Source organism: Lissotriton vulgaris, chromosome 7 (genome assembly GCF_964263255.1).
Source record: "Lissotriton vulgaris chromosome 7, aLisVul1.2, whole genome shotgun sequence".
Lineage (NCBI taxonomy): Eukaryota > Metazoa > Chordata > Amphibia > Caudata > Salamandridae > Lissotriton > Lissotriton vulgaris.
Genome location: NC_141695.1, coordinates 542712304 through 542733454, shown reverse-complemented (window position 1 = coordinate 542733454; position 21151 = coordinate 542712304). Strand labels below are relative to the sequence as shown.

Here is a 21151-nt window from a genome sequence, read left to right as displayed (position 1 = left end):
CCATTCTACAACAGGATTTCAAAAAGGTATCGATGTGGCTGAGGTACATCGATGACCTTTTTATTGTATGGAAGGGCACCATGGAGGAAGCAGATAATTTCATTATGAAATTAAACTGCAATTCCCGGAACATCGTTCTCAGTGGCTGTAAAAGTCATACAGACATTGAATATCTTGATGTCAAAATCAAGATTGTGAACAGTGAGATCCATACTTCACTTTTTCGCAAGGCAACTGCTGGCAACAGTGTACTTCATGCCCTCAGTAGTCATCCAGATAAACTGAAATGGAGTATTCCTTTTGGGGAACTATTGAGGGCCAGACGCAACTGTAACACTGAGACAGCATACTTGGAAGAGAGTGGTATCATTCTTGATAGATTCAAGGAGCGAGGTTATCCTAATTGGGTTCTTAAAAGAGCTAAGGAGAGAGCCAACAACATCCAAAGACCTGATACCCTCTTAGACAACACTGAGAACAAAGAGGAAGGGGAGGATATCAGCAGACTCATCCTTACCTATAGCACTGACTCCCAAGACATCAAGAGAATTGTAGCCAAAAATTGGGTCATTCTCAAAGCAGACAGTGTTATAGAGAATGAACTACCCCCAAGACCTAACATAACATACAGAAGGGGTAGGAGTATCCGGGATATGCTAGTTCACAGCGATATCACAGTGTACCCACCCAGTACCATACAGGGATTAGATGGTTTCTTCCCATGTGGGCACTGTAAAGCCTGTGCCAACAGTAAATCTGTGAAAGAAGTGACGTACAATGGTGTCCAGAAAAAGATTGCACCTTTCCTGACATGCAGCTCAACTTATGTGATATATGCCATTACATGCACATGCAACAAATGGTATATAGGGAGTACGACATGTATGGCCAAAAAAAGAATATTGGAACATACGAGAGCCATCAGTAACTTTGACCCTAAATACCCAGTGGCAAGACACTTTAGAGAAAAACATTTCTCTAATGTCAAAGATCTGAGTTTTTTCATCTTGGAACAGATAGGTAAAAATCCCAGAGGGGGCAATAGGGTCCTCAAGTTACGTCAAAGAGAGTCCAAACTTATCATAGACTTCCAAACCAAGACCCCGGGGGGTCTCAACCAGGATGAGGAGCTAGCCGTACACCTTAAGGAATAATGTTCTTCGTCTTTTACCATGTTTGACTGTCTGAAGATTATATTTTAGCTTCATGTAACTTTTCTATTTGATGAAACTGTTTTTAATTGTTTTTTGTTATTTGTTTTGTTGTAGGACCGGGATATGGGGCCCAACTCACCGGCACTTCACCTCACGGGACCTCTCCCCGTATCCGGTTCTTGTCACATGAGCACTTTTGCGTTATGGATCTGCCATCACTAAGAAATGGAATTTAACTGGACTGACTATGCTGTGAGATTATTTTCAGGCACTTGCCATTAAGATCACCTTTTCCCCTGCACAGTCTGTGACTCTTTAAGCACTTGTGTTATTGCTCTTGTGCCTGGATTAAGTTTTTTGAGAGTATGTCTTTGGGCACTTGCCATTAAGTTCTCTCCCCCTGCTCCTCCCAGGTGGCATTGTTTATCTTGACATCCATTCATGGTCACAAGTGCCTATATTTGTTCTTGTGCGCAGGCGCGTAATCACTGTCATACGCGTGTGAGTCTAAGGGAGCCTCCCTGCCTCGCACAAATTGGACGTGCAGGCAGAACGTTTGGAGACCCAGTGGCTGCATTTGCCTTTCTTTCATTGCGCTATTGGCCAATTTCTGGTTGCTTACTTTCTTTTGTATTATTATTTTACATGTGGGCGCAGTTATCTTGATATTGCAAAAGTTATCTTTATATTGCAAATATTTCAGTGTGAAAAGTATGTGATTACTTAACATTTTTTTCTCAGCATATCTTTATCGATTGTGTGCGTTGAGCCTGTAAACAGAAACTTTACTCATACCATGAAATGCCAGTACAGTCCTCTGTTTATTTCCACTTTTTTGTATTATATGGCACTGATTCGTTAACGCTAATTCACGTGATCAAGCCGTTTCACGGCGAAACGCGTTGTGAATTAAAACAGCACTGGCTTCAATTTGGTGTCTCCGTGTCGTTTCCTGAGAGCGTGGGATACTGACTTTGTTTTCTGAGAGCATATATATATATATATATATATATATATATATATATATATATATCACGACGTAGTTTTGGCAGAAAACCAAGCCACAGTCACGGCGGGCAACACGGCAGGGAACGCCACTCCCACAATTTCCAACTTAACCCAGTCTTAGGAAAAATAAATCCACTGGTGCCATGGCCACGTTTATATAAAGGTCTTTATTTAGGCTTTCGGGCAGACCCGACGCGTTTCGCAGTTACCTCACTGCTTTGTCAAGGCAGTGAGGTAACTGCGAAACGCGTCGGGTCTGCCCGAAAGCCTAAATAAAGACCGTTTATATAAACGTGGCCACGGCACCAGTGGATTTATTTTTCCTAAGACTGGGTTAAGTTGGTATATATATATATATATACACCTTAGTGCAAATTAGAACATTCCTTGATAAACCGATATGCGCCTGCAACTACCGTCTCTTCCTCCCACAACATCTTGAGACCTTCACCCCGCAGTCTAACCCGTCTTATGTTTCTTCTTTTATCTACATTAACACCCTCCCATACTCTACTGATAGGGAACTCTGGGTATAATCCCGCCCCATCTTGTTTTGATGCAATTTACTTGCAACAGATCTGCCTCCCTGCTTCACTTGTTGAACCAAAGCATGATGTAGAACACTGCTTATGTTCTTTGAGAATTAAACGAGTGCATTTGAAGCACACAAGAATAAATACACATCAATGAATCGTCACAACTATAACATGGAGTGCAGATCACAAATTCAGTTAGGAGTTCACATGGGGCAAAAGGTGGTACCCATAAATGTATGTATATACAGTTTAAGACCCCCTCCACTCTCTATTAATGTTATCCTCTTGAAGCTCATGTAAAAGACACCTTGGTTTCATTTGGGGAGAATTCCCTCAGGGCTCCACATACTGCGTCACCTCTGGAGGGGAGGGGGGATGGGACGGTCCGCTTTATCAGCAGTATCTAAAGTTCTCGTACGCTCACATTGAGCACCTGAGATCTGTGCCACTGTTATCTGGGCCTCAATTCATCTATGCACATGAAGAAGCCGACAGTGTGCTTTCCTAACATACCAAAGTAGGGATTCCTTCTTCAGCAAGTATCCTTGCATTTATGCAGGAACGACTTTAGCGTTGGTGGCGCACGGTGCAACAGTCTTTTTTTTATGCCCCACCACCACCCTCCTATGATCTACTTCTCCACGCATTCCCGGCCCACTGCCACTCTCCAACAGTGTTCCTCACCTCTCCATTGCCCCTCTCTGACATAATTATTTTTTTTATAGTGCTACTCATAGTTGCCTCACACTCAGTTGTGTAATCTGCATGGAACATGTTCTTTGCAGCAGGCACATTAACCCTCTGCGCTACTTTATGAGGAGTCAAAACAGCCACTAGAAAAAATTCAATCCCTCACCAGCAGGAACAATAATCACCAAAGTTATGTTGACATTTTTATAGTTGCCTGAAAATTGCTGGACGCACAAGGAAGTTCATGTGCTCTTAAACCCATAAGTTATTTTTAAACACAGTGCCCAGCCCGCTGCGACTGCACAGGTTGCATCGCCCTAAAGCCATTCCTGCTTATATGTACGCATGTGTGTATTTATATAATTCAAATCTAGTTCCAAAGCGAAAGTGCTGTACAGAGTTGTCCAGGTGGATGCAGGGGGGGTGATCTGCCCCAGACGGCACAAGTTTTGGGGGCGTCGCCACCCTGCACTTACCTGTGGCCTTGCGGGCGGACACTCTGGGACTCACCAACATCCCCCCGCTCTTACATGCAGCCCGCTTGGCAGAAAACACAGTGAACGCCTCAGGCGGCACAACGTCGAGCTACGCCACTGAAGCACGGAGCTAGGGTGGGACTCGATCCCCAGCATTCCAGTGAATACAAGGCGGGATGCCCATGCCCATATATTTGCCGCTCAGCTCCCGCAGCATGAGAGTCAGTTTTCTAGGTTTGGCCGCAACCAAGTGGTGCTTCTCAGCATCCCTTTGTGCTGGGGAGCCCACAATTTGGACAAGGTCCGCAGCTGGGGTGAAGCTAAGTCCTTCACTGGGGGACCAAGAGTGTTCTTTTAAGGATTTTCCCTCTCTCTCCTGTTGATATTAGGTGCAGCTAAGTCCTCCAGCATTTCACTTACTGCACAGCCATATATTTCCTGGGTGGCATCGCAGCACGGGACTCACCTGGGCACGTGCCTGGTCTGCATCAGTCAGAGGCTGGAGAAGGGTGGACTGTGCCTCCCCTCTGAGAGCGTATTTTCAACAACAGTGGTGAGTTGACTTTGGGCCTAGTTCGGGAGCGACCATGGGGCATACTGCCCACTTTGTTGTTTGGACAGCCTAGACCGTGTTTTTTTCCTCTGTCCCCACTTTGCTTTAGTGCTATGGGAAAGAGAAAAGTGGAGCTGCGAAAAGTGGTCGATAAGCAATACAATTCTATCATTTTTGAACAATTTAGGGACGCTTACCAAAGTTATCCCGGGTGTGGAGGAGCAGTTGATACAAACCAGCCAGTTGTCAGACTTGTCTATGGTTTTATTGGATAACGTTTTTAAAACAAATGGCACATGTAGAGCTGTGTGTAGTCCTGACATGCAGGCCATGCAGGACAATGACATTCCTAATCAGTTGCAGGGGCAGCTTGCATCTACACAATTGTCCGGGAGATTGGTGGGGGGATTTAGGCCTAAATAGCAAAAAAGGGGTGTCACCCGGAAAAACTAAATCAGGTAATACATCTTGTAGAGGAAGGAAAGGGGGATCTCTTGTAGTGACCTCGGGAAATGGTTTGAACCAGGTTTTTCCCTGCTACACTGGACTCAAAAATGTAAACTGCCTTTGAAGGCCTCAATGAGTGAATTGCCAAGTTGGAGGAATTCATGAGCAAAATTTGGGAATCAATGGGCTCCATCTGCGGTTATGCTGTAAATATTTTAAGCAAAGTGTCTGACGGACTCCCTCTACCCATAATAATCCAGCACAAGAGGGAAGGTGCCTGTAGGCCCTACCTCTTTAAATCATTAAGGCATGCAAGGGTAGAGGCAGGAACCCAGGAAATTCAGAAATAAGTTCCATTAACATCCCAATAATAACACAGGGGCAGTTATAGACACAGGGGTCTCTAATGGGTTGACAGGATGGGGGAACCCATCTATTCAGCATGGCTCATACCTAGAAGAAGGTAATTCAGGATGACTCTCTTGTATCGTAGGCAAGTCTTTCTCCAGGGTAATGCTCCATGTGATGTGTTAATTGAACTACCTCCAGCATGCACCCCGTACAGGGTCAGATTGGTAACGCAGGCACTCTGGAAATGGCCAAAGGGCCGGTGGCCGAGTTCCAGCTGTCGGCTTCTTTTGGACAGCCTTGGGGCTGTCTGTGCTGTTAGGATGCCGCCAACGGCCCAGTGGGTGCCTGAGTGGCCTTTCTAGAGGCAGATGGGCGGAGGTATCACTCCCTTTCTCTCGCTGGGCTGGCCAATTAATGTATGCTGATTGAGAAGGGGCAGTGGGCCTCAGCAGAAGTGATCTTACTTGCATTCATGTGTGGCTCAGCAGCGTGAATAATCTGAGCATTTTTTTTTATCTAAGTGAAGATAATAAAACATGCCTCCCACCCCCTTTCTTTACAATTTTTTTTGCTGAAGCAGTGTTTTGCGGAAAGGCAATATACAAATGTGGGACACTTTTTTTTTTGGTGTGCCTGGGGCGATTATTTATCCCAATCCAACCCTGACCCCGTATGTTATTGTCTTGACCAATGTCCCACTTTTAAAACAGAATGAATTGGAAAGTCACCAGCAACTCAAAAATAAGGTTGTACGTTGGCTGTCTGGGAGGGTTAATTTTAATATCAGGCATGCTCTGTTTGAGGAAATCATATTGATGCGGAGAGTGGGCTGGATTGGGAACTCTTCAAAAACCTTTGAAGGGGACTGTATTGTGGTGAATTTGTGTAACGCAGGGATGGTGGGTTTTATGTGGAACAATTGTATCACCAATTTAGTAAATCCCAGTAGAATCCCAGTGCTTCCTCTATGGTTCTTTATCAAACCTTTGAATGGGAGGGAGGGGCAGAGGGCAAACTTATACAGGGGAGACTTCATTGGATGGATTCTCAGGGGCAGGTATCCAATATTGCCTTGAATAATCGTTTTGAGCCCCTGGGTGGGCTACACGCTCAAGGTCGACTGGGACATGAGGTGGTTAAACTAGATCATGGATGAGGCATTAGCACTAGCACTGAAAGAGATCTGTAAGGTATTAAGTTGGAACATTTGGGGGGAGGTACATGGTAAAATATGTCATGAAGGTTGGGTTAAGTTCCTCAATTGTTATGATGTTACTAGACTCCAGGAGACCCGAGATGCTGAGGGAATCATTTATTTAGATGGGTATGTTACCTCCTGCTCTAAGGCTATTTCCTCTACTCTGAGTAGAGCTAGAGGGGGTTTAATGATGCTAGTCAAACTGGAATTGAATGGTAATTCGGAGTTGATTACCACAAATTCGCCCTTCCTACTCGGTTTTCTCTTGTGCTTGAAAAATTCGGTGATCAGGGACCTTAGTAAGTTTTTAAAGGATTTCTTTTCTTCCTGCCGTTCTCCTCATACAGAATTGATGTTGATGGGAGATTATGCATCCTTACCTGGAATATTATTGGTATGATCTGCTTGACACTGAAGTTAAATAATTTGGTTTTCAGAATATAATTTAGTCAACCTAAGGAGCAAAAAACGCACAAATTTGGCAGACGGAGTGCCCATCTTTAAAGGAGCGGGTAGAAGGTCTATTATTGATGACATTTTTGTTTCTGCTGGCTTATTTTCTTCAGTGATACATTTGAATGGAATATTTCTAGTGACCATAATCCCCTCTTGGCTACACTCCTGTGAGGAAAGTAGCCAGTGGGCACATGCTCCACTTTCAAGGAGCCTGTCATTCTCAAAGATCAGAGGTGTAGGTTAAAAAGGGGCAAATATCACAACAGACAAGTTGTTATTAATTTGTCATTCAGATGTCCATATTTTTTTGAAGGAAGACCTATCTGATGCCTGTATCTTGATGGCGTATGATTCACTATGTGGGTTTATTAAATTGGCCCTAACTAAACTAGGTACAGCTACACCCCCTCCTCTTTTTAGATGGTTTGACAGGAATTGTTCGAGGGAACGTACAGAGCTGCTAGTTGCACTAAAAGCTAATAGGCTTTTGATTGGGGCCGGAATATTAGTGGGGGGGAAATGTCTCCTGTTTGGGCATCCTTCTGGATTATGGATTTAGTTGACATACCCTGAGTAAGATTAATACAGTCCGCTTGAAGAGGGTTATATACAGCCTAAAAGATTTCTCGCTAAAATTGTGACTAAAACCAATCAAGATCCTGCTAGATGCATGTAAAGCTAAGTGTATCCCAACAGCTAGTTGTGGTTGTGAAATCTGGGGGTATGTTCCTAATGCCCACTTCAGGCTCTAGAAAATATATTTGTGAGGGATCTCTTAGGTGTGGTGTAGGGTACCCCCTCAGAGATTGTACACGAAGAGTTGGGAATGGGCTATCTATTAGACATTATACACCTCCGACCCCTCTTACTTTGGTTCTCAGTCTGGATGAAGGAAGAGTTGAAGTTAAATAGGTTAATCATCTGTGCTTGATTTGGCCTGGATAATAGGTTACATATTCCATGGTTGCGCTAAATAAAGTCCACTCTTGAGGACCTAGGGAGACCTGAGCTCTTCTTGATTCAGTTCGCTTCATGAAAATAGATCTTGTTTGGTTGAAGGTGTGTTTGTTTGTCTCAGAGTGGTAGCTGAGCGGGAGGCCTCTGCTTTAATTAAACAGTCGATAGGAAAGTATATTATTGTGAAATCAGTTAGTGGGATGGAGTCCTACCTTCAATTGGAGATGTTTAATTACCACCTATTTTAGACTGGTAACATTTCTCTAGTTGTATACTTGACTTGACAGATTGTATATGAGGGAATAGTATCACTTTCTGTAGTGTCGGTGGTCGTGGAGCAACAGGACTGTAACCAAACAGACGTGTTCCTTAAAAAGACGGATATTCTGTTCCTTCTAGAAATGTTGTGTGGAGAATGCTTGTTGAAGCTACATTCAGCTATACTCCGAAATACAGTACACAAAGTAGAAGAAGGCGTATCTTTTGGTCGTCTCTTTCTGGTATTTCTTTCTAGGAGACTGGTAAAGAAGTATCTAATAAGGTTGCATAGGCAACAGGAGGTATTTGTCTCTTCAGGAGAGGTGCAGTGTTTAGGTGACAACACTCACCTTGAAGATGAGGGTAGGTATGAGAAGCCAGTAAAGTTTCTTAAATGTCAGATGATAAATGTATAATTCTAGTCTCTTGGGGCCATATGTATGAAAATAGAGTTTTGCAATTCTCAAATTGCGATTTTCAGCTAATCGCAAATTGAGAAACCCAAAATGCAATGTATGTGGGATTTGTTAATAATTTTGCGAATTCCACATATTCCTCATTTGCAAATCGCAAATTGAGATTCGCAAATAAGGAATACCTTCCCATTCATTCCTATGGGCCGAGAGGCCCATAGGAATGAATGGGAAGGCATTCTCAATTTGTGATTAGAAAATAGAGAATTGCGAACTGAGATTGCAATTTCAAGGGTGCCTGGGTGTCAAAAGGACACCATGTTGCACCCCTGAAATGTGCATGTGTGCACATGTGGCACACATACATGCCCTAAGGGCATATATTTGCGCCACATGGCACTTTAAAAAATTCAAAATAGTGCATTTTTAAGTGGAATCGCAAATTACCACCAACTTGAAGTTGGTGGTAATTTGTGATTCCTTAAGGCTAAATCGCACTTTCTTATGTGCTTCTTACATTGCATTTAAGGAATCGCAATTTGCGATTCCTTAAATGCAATCGCAAAATAGGGAATCGCAAAATTTGCGATTTCTTATTTTGTGAGGGGGTTTTTGTGTGCTACATTGCACACTGCTAATTTGCGATTGCAAATGCTGAAATTCTGCGAATTTCAGCTTTTGCGATCGCAAATTGGCTCCATACATATGGCCCTTGATCACTAAGGTCACTGTGCAAAGGACTTTCTACAATAGAGTGAGTCAGGTGGGTGTTGCCACAGAAGAACCAGTGACTAGGTCTGCTTCTTTTATTCAAACTACAGCCGAAATGCAAGGGCAGGGTTGTTGGATTTATTGGGGGATCGTGGGTAGTGTTTAAATAAAAAATTATATTATATATTAATCAATGTTTATCGGTAAATGTGTTATCAATTTTTCTAAAAGGTTTATTTATGTGTTAACATGTTTTATTAATTTGTTAATTATGTAATTAACTTACATTTCAGACTGCAGGTTTTATTTGGGATTAGCTGGGTAGTGTTTTAAATAAAATATATGTTAATTGATAGCAATTCATTCATGTGCTTCTTTTTTGTAACTGCAAATTATATTTCATATGTTTATTTTTCAATTATAAAAGTATTTGTGTAGTGGTGAGTAGGGTTATTTCTAACAGGTATATTAATCTTTGGTAATTAAATTTTTATTACCTGCTCTGTTGTATATTGTGGGAATTGGTGGATAGTGTTTTGTACAAGATATTATTAAATTCTAATTGATTCATAAGTGAAAGAAAGGTAATTAAAAATGTTACTTTTTTATTCTAAAACAATTTCTATTTTTTAATTAATAACAGTTTTTAATTACTTTTCTTGGAGGTATTTAAAAATATGTATTTGCTAATTTAAGCAGAGTTTTAAAATTCTGATTTACTTATATTTTGTCCTGATTTACTTCAAATTTTAAAATATTTAAGTGGAATTCAGTTTTTCTCTTTTTAAACTCTGAAATAATTATTACTATGTATTTATATTTTTTATGCTGTTTTCCACTCTCGTGGCTTAATGAATGATACCTAAAAGCTATGCCTCTGTTATTTCATGGCTGCACACTAGTGGATGTTCATTTTTGGGTCAAAGATGATGTGGCACTGCATTTGATGCCATGCGGGCCGCATGTTTCGTAATGTCACAGGATTTAATTTTCCACTCCCTCTAGTATTTCCATAAATCAGACAGCAAGCTGTAGTTTTAAAGGCTTGAACATATGTTCCTGGTAATTCCATAGAGTAACATAAAAGAACAGGTAAAGCTCTCAATTTAATAAAGAAGATTCATTTGAATTTAGGCTATCTCTGAACAAAATGCAATATATGATCTCCTTAGAAAGGGAGAGGCCGGATTACAAATATGAGAATGCATTGTTAGGAGCCATTGAAAGGAACAAATTACCATGTCACTGTCACACTGGGTTATCTGAATCATACCCACCCTTATCATGCCCTGCCAGTCACCAACAAAAGGTGAAGTACGGGTTGGCTGGTCCTCGAAGTTCTCTGGTTTCCAAGAAGGACAGATGTAGTCAGAATTCGGATATTTTATCCAGCTACCTTGTTTGCCAAAGAAATAGTTTCTGACTACCTCACAATTAGCTATTGCATTGGACTCTTTCTCTCAGCCTTTGGGAATTCAAAGAAGGGAGGACCCAATATGTCTGCTACCAGCTGCATGCAAGACTATTACAGCTCTCCTGCAGAGTTCCTGCAGCTAAAGCGAGGACTGCAGCTTACTGCAGGCAGCTCGTCTTGTGGATCCCACTACTCACTGCGTGGCACCCGCTGCTCAGGATGCAGTTTCTGCAGCTCATTGTGTGCTCCTGCAGCTCACTGCAGGTTCCTGCAGCCCAAGGGTTGGCTTCTGCAGCTGACTGCTAGACTGATGAAGATAACTGTTTCGGTCCCTGCTGCTCACTATAGTGGTCGGTTTACTTAATGTCTGATTGATAGGGTTCCTGTAGTTCACTTTAGAGTTCCTGCAGATCACTCTCGACTTCAGGTAGCACACTGATAAGATCCCTCTGCTCAAAGTGGAGAGTCCTTCCTCATCTAAGATCTGGACTCCTGAATACCACTGTGTAGCTACTGCAACTAGCTGTGTTGCAGCTCACTGACTCACTGTTAGGCACCAGCTGGACACTGCACGCTTCTCTAGCTTGCTTCAGGGCTCCTGTGGCTGCCTTTGGTGCTACAGCACTAAGTATGGGACTCCCATCAGACCACTGTGGGGCTTCTACAGCTCCCTGTGATATTTTCTAAGCTCACTGTGAGGCATATTTACTTCACTCCAGTGCTCCTTCAGCCTTAATGGGAAGTCCCTCAGATTAGGGTGATATTCTTCCATCTCACTGCAGAATTTAATTTCTTGCTGGGAGGTTCTTATAACACACCAGGGGCGCCTAGAGTTCACCATTGCACATGTGGCTCCCTGTGGGTTTCTAGCACCTACCTAGAGATCAAAGGATTCCTGGAAGGTACTGAGAGGCTCCTGTGGCTCATTAATGTGCTCTAATAGCTCACAGTGTGAAACCTGCAGGTCAAAGTAGAGCTGTGGCAGCTGATTATGGGCCTCTGGCAACTTATTGTGAAGGTCGTCCACCTCACTGTGAATTTTACTCCTAGGTCTATCAGCTGTTATGCTGTCATTCTTGTTATAATTTATTCAGAGAAGTCTCCTTCTTTTCTAGGACATGGCATTATAACCTCATACATAACTGAGTTTAGTGATTATCCTAGAGAATATGTTTATCATTGAGCCAATACAGGTGCCTATCATCACGCTAGATTAAATGGGGCATCATTGTTGTGGCACTGAATGTTTGTATTATGTTGGCAGAGAAAATTACCAGCAGTCAGGGTACGGTGTCCACCAGAAAATGAATCAAAGACCAGAAATAAAAATAATATGTGGGAAAGGAAGAATAGTATATCTGAGTTACCAACAATAATATGGTGCAGAATAAACAGCAACCATATGTAGTGAGGTTGCCAGCTATATGATGAGGAAAAAAATTAACAATATTATGAGGCAATTGCCAGTAGGCAGACAAGGCAGACTGACTCCACCACGTGAGAAATACACCAGTCTTTTTACACTTCCTACCCAACACCTAGGGCCTTAGTTCGTGTTTAGTGGGTGGATAATTCCATCACAAATATAATGGATACCCTCTTCACCATATTACAAGTGTCATGGAATATAATGCACTTGTAATAAGTCATATTGGATATTCGTCACATCTGTTCCGTAAGTTGGATGACATTCTTAAAACTGCTGACTGGTCTAATGCTAGTACTTTCGCAAAGCATTACTGTAAACCAATCGATCACATGTTTGATGTAGTCTTACAAAGCTACCAACACGCATAATAGTAGCCTCCGGTCTTGTAATGAAATTGCGATTCTCCTATTACCATGACTAGAGAATCTGGATATCATTAAAGACATGGAGGCACCTCTGTCTAATTACATTGTTTGCCTTTGGGGTTCATTATAAACAAAGATAAATCGATATTGTCTCCCTCCAGACCCCTGGAATTCGTAGGTTTCACGGTAGATACTATGAAATGTCTCCTTTTACTCCCATCAAAGAAAATAACCAAGATCAGGAAAAAGATAAGACACGTCCTGAAACAAGAGAATCTATCCCTGAGAGAACTAGCCACGCTGCTAGGTCTCCTTTCTTCCTCTATTCAAGCCATCTTTCCGGGCCCCCTAAATTATGGAGCTCTTTAAAGGGTAAAAGCGAGAGCTCTAAGATCTGGCCTCTGGTACGGGGATCACATTTCCCTAGACTAGGAGGCCACATTAGAACTGATCTTGTAGCTAGAGAACTTGGATGCATGGAATGGCACAGCAATATTTGGTTCAGCACCAGAATTTGTTTTAGAATCAAATGCGAGCCTTCACGGCTGGTGAGCCTGCCTCCTCGATAAGAACACAGCGGTGTCTGCTCACAAGAGGAATCCTCTCACCCCATAAACTACTTAGAACTGACTGCTGGTCTTTACGAGTTAATGAGCTTCAGACACTCCCTCCAGGGCCGGTCAGTCATTCTAAAGATGGACAACATGTCCGCAGTTGCCTATATAAATCGTCTGCGGGATACCAAGTCTGCAGATCTCTCAAATTGAGCCAAGAAACTGTGAATGTTCTGTCTGGAACACAAGATCCCCATAAGAGCGGAATACCTTCCAGGGAAAACAAACATATTTGCGGATTGGATTTTGAGATTCCTTTTAGACCAGAGCGATTGGAAGCTCAATGTTTCCGTTTCAAGTCTCTCAACAAAATAGGGGATCCTCTGGAAATAGATCTCTTTGCGAGCAGACTAACCTTCCAGCTGGAGAAATATTACAGCTGGATGCCAGACCCGGGTGCTCTGGCAGCGAACGCATTTCTACCATGCTGGAAAGGAGTCAATGCATATGCTCCCCCCCCCCCCCTTTGCCATGATCCAGAGAGTTATTCAGAAAGTGAGACAGGAATGATGTTCCATTGTTCTAGTAACAGCCTTCTAGCCATCCCTGGCCTGGTTACCCACTACGCTGGCGCTAGCTTGCAACATTCCCTTCCTAATTCCATCCCGAGTGGACCTTCTTACAGATGTAGATGGAGGAGCTCATCCCCTAGTTCCAGCAGGGAATTTGAACCTTCTTGCCTGGAGAATGTCAGGAGCTACAATGAAATCTCGGAACTTTCGTCAACAGCTGCAACTCTCCTCGGAGAGTCTTGGGCCCCAGGCACTCACTGCAGGTATAACAACATATGGAAATGCTGGGTTTGTTGGTGCGTGGAGAGGAACCTGGATACCTTGGAGGAACCTATCGTTGACATAGTAAACTTCCTTGTTGAACAATTTGAAAGGGGTCTTAGCTATAGATCTATGAATTGTTATAGATCGGCTATCTCCGCAGGACATGTTCTTGTTAACGGTAAAACAGTAGGTAAGAACGCCATAATTTGTAGAGTCCTCAAAAGTATTAGACTCAGAAGACCTCGTAAACCAAAATATCAGTCTCTCTGGGATGTTAAGTTAATTCTAGATCTTTCCACTAAGTGGCCTGATAATACTCACTTGAATAGGAAAAACCTATCTATCAAGCTTGTTACACTGTTATGCCTAGTCTCTTGTCATAGGGCCTCTGATGTTAAAGCTCTTGAAATCACCAATAGATCCTATAACATGTTTGGAGTCAAATTTGAATTATTTAGAAGAACCAAGACCATGTCTGATTTATCCACATTTTGATCTTTGCAAAAATGTTTGTGTGGTAGACTGTATGAGAGAGTACGACTGCAGAAGGAATGGACTTCGTGCTCAAGGTGTGAATCAGCTTCTTATTTCCTTTGTTAAACCTCACAAAGCTATAACTTCGACCTCTATTGCCAGATGGGTTAAAATTGTTATGAATTTAGCAGATATTGATTTAAAGAAGTTCTAAGCTCATTCTCTTAGAGGTGCTATGGCCAGTAAATCCTTCTGGTCCACTGGTAAGTTGGATGACATTCTTAAAGCTGCTGACTGGTCTAATGCCAGGACTTTCGCACAGCATTACTGTTAACCAATTGATCACATGTCTGATGTAGTCTTACAAAGCTACCTACATGCATAATGGTAGCCTCCGGTCTTGTAATAAAATTGTGATTCTCCTATTACCATGACTAGAGAATACCTCTGTCTAATTACATTGTTTGACTTTTTACTTTTTCTTGAAGTAGTTATATCTCTCTTTTTTCAGGTAATCTCTCATAACTTCATGGTTTTGACCGTTGGATTCTTCATCGTTCTTCCTTTTCCTTCGTTTTATGATGATTTAAAGAAGTGTTCGGAAACTTAAAATTTTGGGACTTATTCTATTCTTCACCACATTTAAAAGAAGCAGATTGTTATGGGTTCATGCCTTTTATATGTTTTTAATGTTCTGTTCTGGAACCTTTTTGCTTTATGAAGTATGCGGCTGCTTGGACGGCATTAAAAGAAATATGCAAAATGTTACACTCCGTGTCTTTAATGAAATCCAGATTCTCTTGTCATGGTAATAGGACAATCACAATTGTCCTAGACTCATCATGCAGTTCTGATGTTTTTATAAAAGCTTCAGTTGAATATGACTCAGTTAACCTTTAAATTAATTACGTTAGAGAGACCCTTTTTAAATACAATCATGAAATTATTTAACCATCGACTTTTGGTTCGTACATTCAATACCATACTTGAACAATCAATTACACCTATTCAATATGATCACCATTTCCTCAGTGACTCATCACCCACTTAGAAAATAAATGTGGTTCATCTTCATATTGATGTTATGGTTTATTACATTAAACAATAATGTCTTGTTCACATTCTCTTGTGACATGACTGGCATTAAATTGTACATTACGAAAAGTGAACAAATGACATTCACAACAAAAACAAACTTGACAGGTGAGACAATTTGTTACAGGTTTGGAGGACACTTCAATTGATACAATACTGAATGTTTCTGCTTATAGTATATCTGGAAGAATTGGAGCCCATCTGAAGGAGGATTACCATAGTGTTTAATAGCAATCATACAAACTGAAAAACATGAAATATTACTGTTTTATGACTTTGAATCTCACAGTGGCCTAGCATCATCTCTATTTTCATTTCTTAAAGTATAAACCAGCTCGTTCTACTGTCGGGCTATGTGATATTTTCGGAGCCCTCTTGTTCCCTCTCTGTGCAGTACTCTCTGCCTCAGCCTGATGCATAACCACGATGGCTGGACTGGGAACCCAAAGAAGCCCTGGGAAATTATGTTGCATAGTGAGTGAACGCAGCCAGCAAGCCTGACCACTACAAGGAGGCTTTGGGGGGGTTCTCCATACAAGAGACTTTGGGAAAACTGGCATAAATACCGCACTTTACAACACAACTTTCATTATATATTCAAGAATATTAGCTTTTAAAGCATAGTAAATGAAGACCTGGCACCATGATGTGACAATCTTGTTGTGGCTCTTCAATGGTTCCCGCCCTATCCCCTTTAAACAGTTTCCCTATCTCTCCATGGCCCCTTTATCACATGTATGTAATTTGTTTTATAGCACCTATCAAACCAGTGTTGGGTGCCGGAGCACTTTATATTTCATAGACATACAGACAATGAATAATGTGTTTGTAAATCAGTGTTTAGGAAATATTACATAAGACAAAGGGGAATAAGAGTTGTAGGATTCACATGTCATCCATACTGACAGGCATTTTTTATGAGTGCTTGGTCTGGAGAAGCGCAAACTTGCTATTCAAAATGTAACAGAGTGGTTAGGGTTAGCTTTATTGATAACAATTTATTTCTATCCAAACAAACCCTTTTTTAACAACATTAGTATAATTAAGACTGAAAAAAACAGAACTTTCTAGCCTGTACCATGCAGTTTGCATGCAGTTTTTCTGCTGGCAGTTTATAGTTCACTGTGCTTGATTATGACTGAAACCTGTGAACAGCCCAGTAACAATAGGATCTCTGTGACAAAAGCATTAATGCAATGAGCTATGCTTAAAGAATGCAGTTCTGTGATCTGCATGGCGCACGTTATTTGCAGCAGGCATATTTACCCTTTAAGCTACTTTAGATGAGCCAAAACTGCCACTATACAAAGCTTCGATCTTTCTCCAGCAGGAAGATTAATCACCAAAGTTGTATGGGCACTTTTACTGTTGTCTGAAAACTGCTGGACATCCAAGTAACTCTGCAGCGGGTGACATTTACCAAACCTGCCGGACCCTTCCAGTCTTCCAGCGAAACACCCGATGCCCGGTACGGACAGTCTGGCCAGGGGCGGCCTTAGGCATGTGCAAGCTGTGCACCTGCACAGGGCCACCAAACCACAGGGGCCACCACGCCAGTATATATCCTTCATATAATAATCCTCTGAGGATGGATACATATTTGCGTGGCGGCCCCTGGCAGGGATTTGGGGGCCTCCAGCTCTGTTCCACTTCCAAACACTCTGACCCCCCCCCTCTTCACTGGCCTCTGTGCTCGGCCCTGCCCGGACTCCCTCTTCCGGGGCCCCCTACCTACGATCCCTGCCCAGGGCCACCATGAGCCGAGAGCCGCCCCTGGTCTGGCCTAGATAAACACTTTCCATCATTTAACCAGCGAAGGGGAAGCCGGATCCTTACATATCATTCATTGTAACAGCCCTCTGAGCGAAGAGCAAGGATAAATCTATGAATTTAACATCTGCTTTGTGTGTTTATGATTACTGAAAAAGGCCTGGGATGCATCCCTCCATGTTAATAAGATCTTGAAACCTGTTATGTTTGTTATTATATCGATGACTACCAGCGATTATCCAGTTATTTCGGGACACTCTCAAATCATATCTTTAAACCCAGCTTGCTATTCATGACACCCAGGGCTAACAGAAGTTATTCCAGGAAATATTCTATTAATTTTGCTTGTGGTTAGATAGCCCTATGCAGAAGATTAAATTGAATATACATGAATATGGTGATGCAGGATATGTTATGTGGTTAGACTAAGACTTGTTCAAATTCCCTGTCTTGGCATCCTATTTTGCTCCTTGGCAAGTAATAGATATTCTCATATGGACCATGACCGCCTTAAGAGACCAGCTGGCCAGCCTTCCACCATCGCCCACAGGGCGTAGCGCTTCCATTTGAAGCTTGTGTTCAGTGATCCCGCAATATGTTTGCATTGCCTATACTAAATCCCTGTGGGTAAGAAATTGCCCCTTATGGAGCTCCATTTGTTCTACATGTATCTCAAAGGCAAGATGGCTTTCATAGAGCAATTCTCCCAATGTCATAATACTTGTCTCCTCCCAATAGACTAATTCTCTTGTTGTATAACAACTTTTTTGTTTAGGGATGATGCGTAGCAGTATTGCTGTGCTATACAGTGTATTAACCCTGTGATTTCTAAATTCTGCTTCAAATTTCTATTGCTCTTACCAGATGGGGCATACCCCAACAATCGAGGATAGGGGAAACAAAGCTTATCCAGTAGTCCATCTATAATCTGGAGTGATTTCAATTAGCTTCAGCCAGAGAATTCCACAACAGCCAACAAGCACCCACAACATTCAGTGTGCCAAAGCTGCCTCATTCCACTGAAAGTTTTAGTTTAGCCATTGCCAACCTGTGCCTTTGAGAAATCTAGTCTAGGACACCCAACATAATGTCTAGTTCCTTAAAAAATGCCATAGTGGAATAATAAAGAAGGCGAATGAGCATAACCATTTTACCTAATGTGATACTACTTGTTAGGCCACCAGCTGGATTTTCCAAAATCCTACCCGAGATCTCAGAATACCTACAGCCTTACTCAGATTTCCATCTAGTTCATCTACTTCTGACTACTAGACTCTAACCCCCAGATAATGAAAGTTAATTTGTTCCTGCTTAATCTCTCCCACCCTCTACTTCTATTCTATGCCCGGGCATAATAGGGTTAATAAGAGTAATTACAGTTTTGACCGAATAACTCCCAAACTGAAAACTTATTTAAAGTCTTGTAGGCCTGACCAAGTTGGACCTCACATCTGTAATAAATAGTAACATGGTAATGAGTGGGTTTCATCCATCACTGGATGCCCCATTTGTGCCCTTCCAGGTGCAGTCTGGCTGTAACCAGGTCCATTGCTAAAGCAAACAGTAGGGAGGAAAGCTGGCACCCTGCTAAGTGATCCTATTCCCTTTTTATGCAGAAAAGGTGTGCTTGCCTGTTCTTAACCCAGCCAGTTATGCATCAATAGTTTTAGCCATTATATTGTATTGTGAACAAAAGATGACTTTTCATGGCCGTAAAATTTGTATTGCCAACTTACAGAGTCAAATATCATATCTAGGTCAAGCAATATGCAGGTCGATCAAATCCGTGTGAGGGAGCAGCATGTATTTTTTTTCTAATCTAAGATATAAGAAGCTTTTTATTCCTGGAATACATCAGTTTTGATTCATATGGATCAACCTAGGTAGGCCCAGCATTAACCACTTAGCAAGAATCTTTTTCAGTATTTTATAGTCTGTGTTCAATATCAAAGGAGGACTCTCAGTCTCGTGTGGGGTACAAAGCTTCACTCTTGGTTGAGGGGAGATAACCGGACATAAATGCAGAAGTGTATAACAAAGACAATTGTTTCAGAGTAGCTGATCAGAGTACAAATTATATATTTAATAAGGAGACCATCAGAGGAGGCAATGCAGCAAAATATTATGAAATGTGAATCCATGCCAGATGAATGTCCAATATAAATCCACCAGATCAGTAGGCCACCTTTCATGAATAATTACAAATTGGCCATTCACTGAAACTTAGATCCTGAATTAGAGTTTGCAGATAGGTACTCTGTCACAAACATGATGGATATCATGCCTACCTTCTTACAAGTGCATTATTTCAGATTATACCATAATGCACTTGTAATAAGCAGCCGGAATGTCTGTCACATTTTTTAACAAGTATCCATCTGTCAAACCCTAAATCAGACCCGTGGCTATTAACCCACACAGTGGAGCATTGCAAAAGTCAAAGGAAGAAAGGGTGAAAGATGAGCCCACCTGTTGGTGACACCCACAGGCCTACCTTCTTTTTGCAGAAATGTGCAAGCCAGCATATGTGGTTTCATCTGCACACATAAAATTGTGCCTTGGGAATGAAGCGTTCAAAATTGGTAACTATTTTTTGACTTGCACTCACATAAAATGTTCTGTGATTTACCTTAACTGAGCTGCGAGACAAAATTTAAACCACTGCTTGCATCTGCTTTTGTTTTTTTATTGGTTGGCTTTATGTCAATGCCCTTTGATTTAAATGATATTCTTATTGTGTTCCTCAGAAAGTAAGACTCTAAGAAAATTATCCCTACCTGATTCCTAGCTGTGTTCCACAGGTATATACTGGGACTGCTGTATATTTGTATTTGTATACTTCCTGCATGTCTAGCGAGAAATGGATTAACATAATTCAGTGTCAAATATTTTGTAAGACAAGATTTGTGTTATTTTGGCAAAACAAGATTTGTGTTATTTTGGCAAAAGTGCAAGTCTCACATTTTGAACACTTGATTCATGCATTTTGTTTTGGAGATAAACTATTTTCTAAGTCATCATTTACAGATTAGATTCAATGTATATTCCATGGAGTTCCTTGGAACAGTTGTAATTATGTCCCTATTTTAGCACGCCAGTTATCTAAATACAATTCCACTTTTACTCCAATTCATAGATAGTTCAAGGGGACTTTAATTTGTGTTTAGGATCTAACAGCATTGTAATATTGCATAACCAATTATATTCAAAATGTTAAAATATCACCAGTAAATCTAATCCAAATATGTACATGCAAAAATAATTAATAAATTGTCATAAGAGAGAGCAAACATTGTGCCCATAGCTGTTGTTTGCTTCTTCAAAAACAAAATCACCATTAAATAAAAAATTGCCACTAGAGGGGACAAATACTGAAGCCATCACCAGTAGTAATGCTAATGGGGGTCATTAGGATGGCAGACGGACCTGCGTCCGTCCGCCACCCCAGAGGAAGAGGGACCGTCCGCATAGGCAGCGGCGGTCCCTCCATGCAAATTAGGATGTGACCGCCTCCCTGGCGGTCACATCCTGTTCCTTTAACCTTGCGGCGGGTGCTGCTTGAAGGAGCACCCGCTGAAATGTTAAAAATGTATGTTTAACATTTACATGCACAAAGCGGCAGGCACCGTGCGGTGCCTGCCGCTTTGTGCATGTAAATGCTGGGGAGTACCATAGGTACCCCCCATGTGCACCCCCCAACCCCCGACACCCTGGGGGCCCGCAACGGGCCCCCAAACACCAAAGACCACATGCTTTTCCACGGTGGAAAACCTGCCGTGGAAAAGCATGTTTCTGCATGAATCCTAATATGGCTGATAGACACTGCCACCATATTAGAGCTTTTCCGCCGCGGGACCGCGGCGGAAAAGCGGCGGACGGTCTTCACGTCCGCAGATGACCCCCCTGCCATCCTAATCTGGCGGGGGGTCTTTGCAATCACCGCAGCGGTGAATCCGCATCCTCCAGGCCGGCGGTGGCTTCCGCCGGCCCCGAGGATACGGATTCA

The 21151-nt window shown here is 42.0% G+C and overlaps 1 protein-coding gene across 1 annotated transcript in view; it reads right to left on the bottom strand.

The window, feature by feature from the left end:
• Window positions 1-21151, bottom strand: part of ARHGAP44 (Rho GTPase activating protein 44) — a 524893-nt gene that overhangs the window by 487864 nt on the left and 15878 nt on the right. The window lies entirely within an intron of this gene.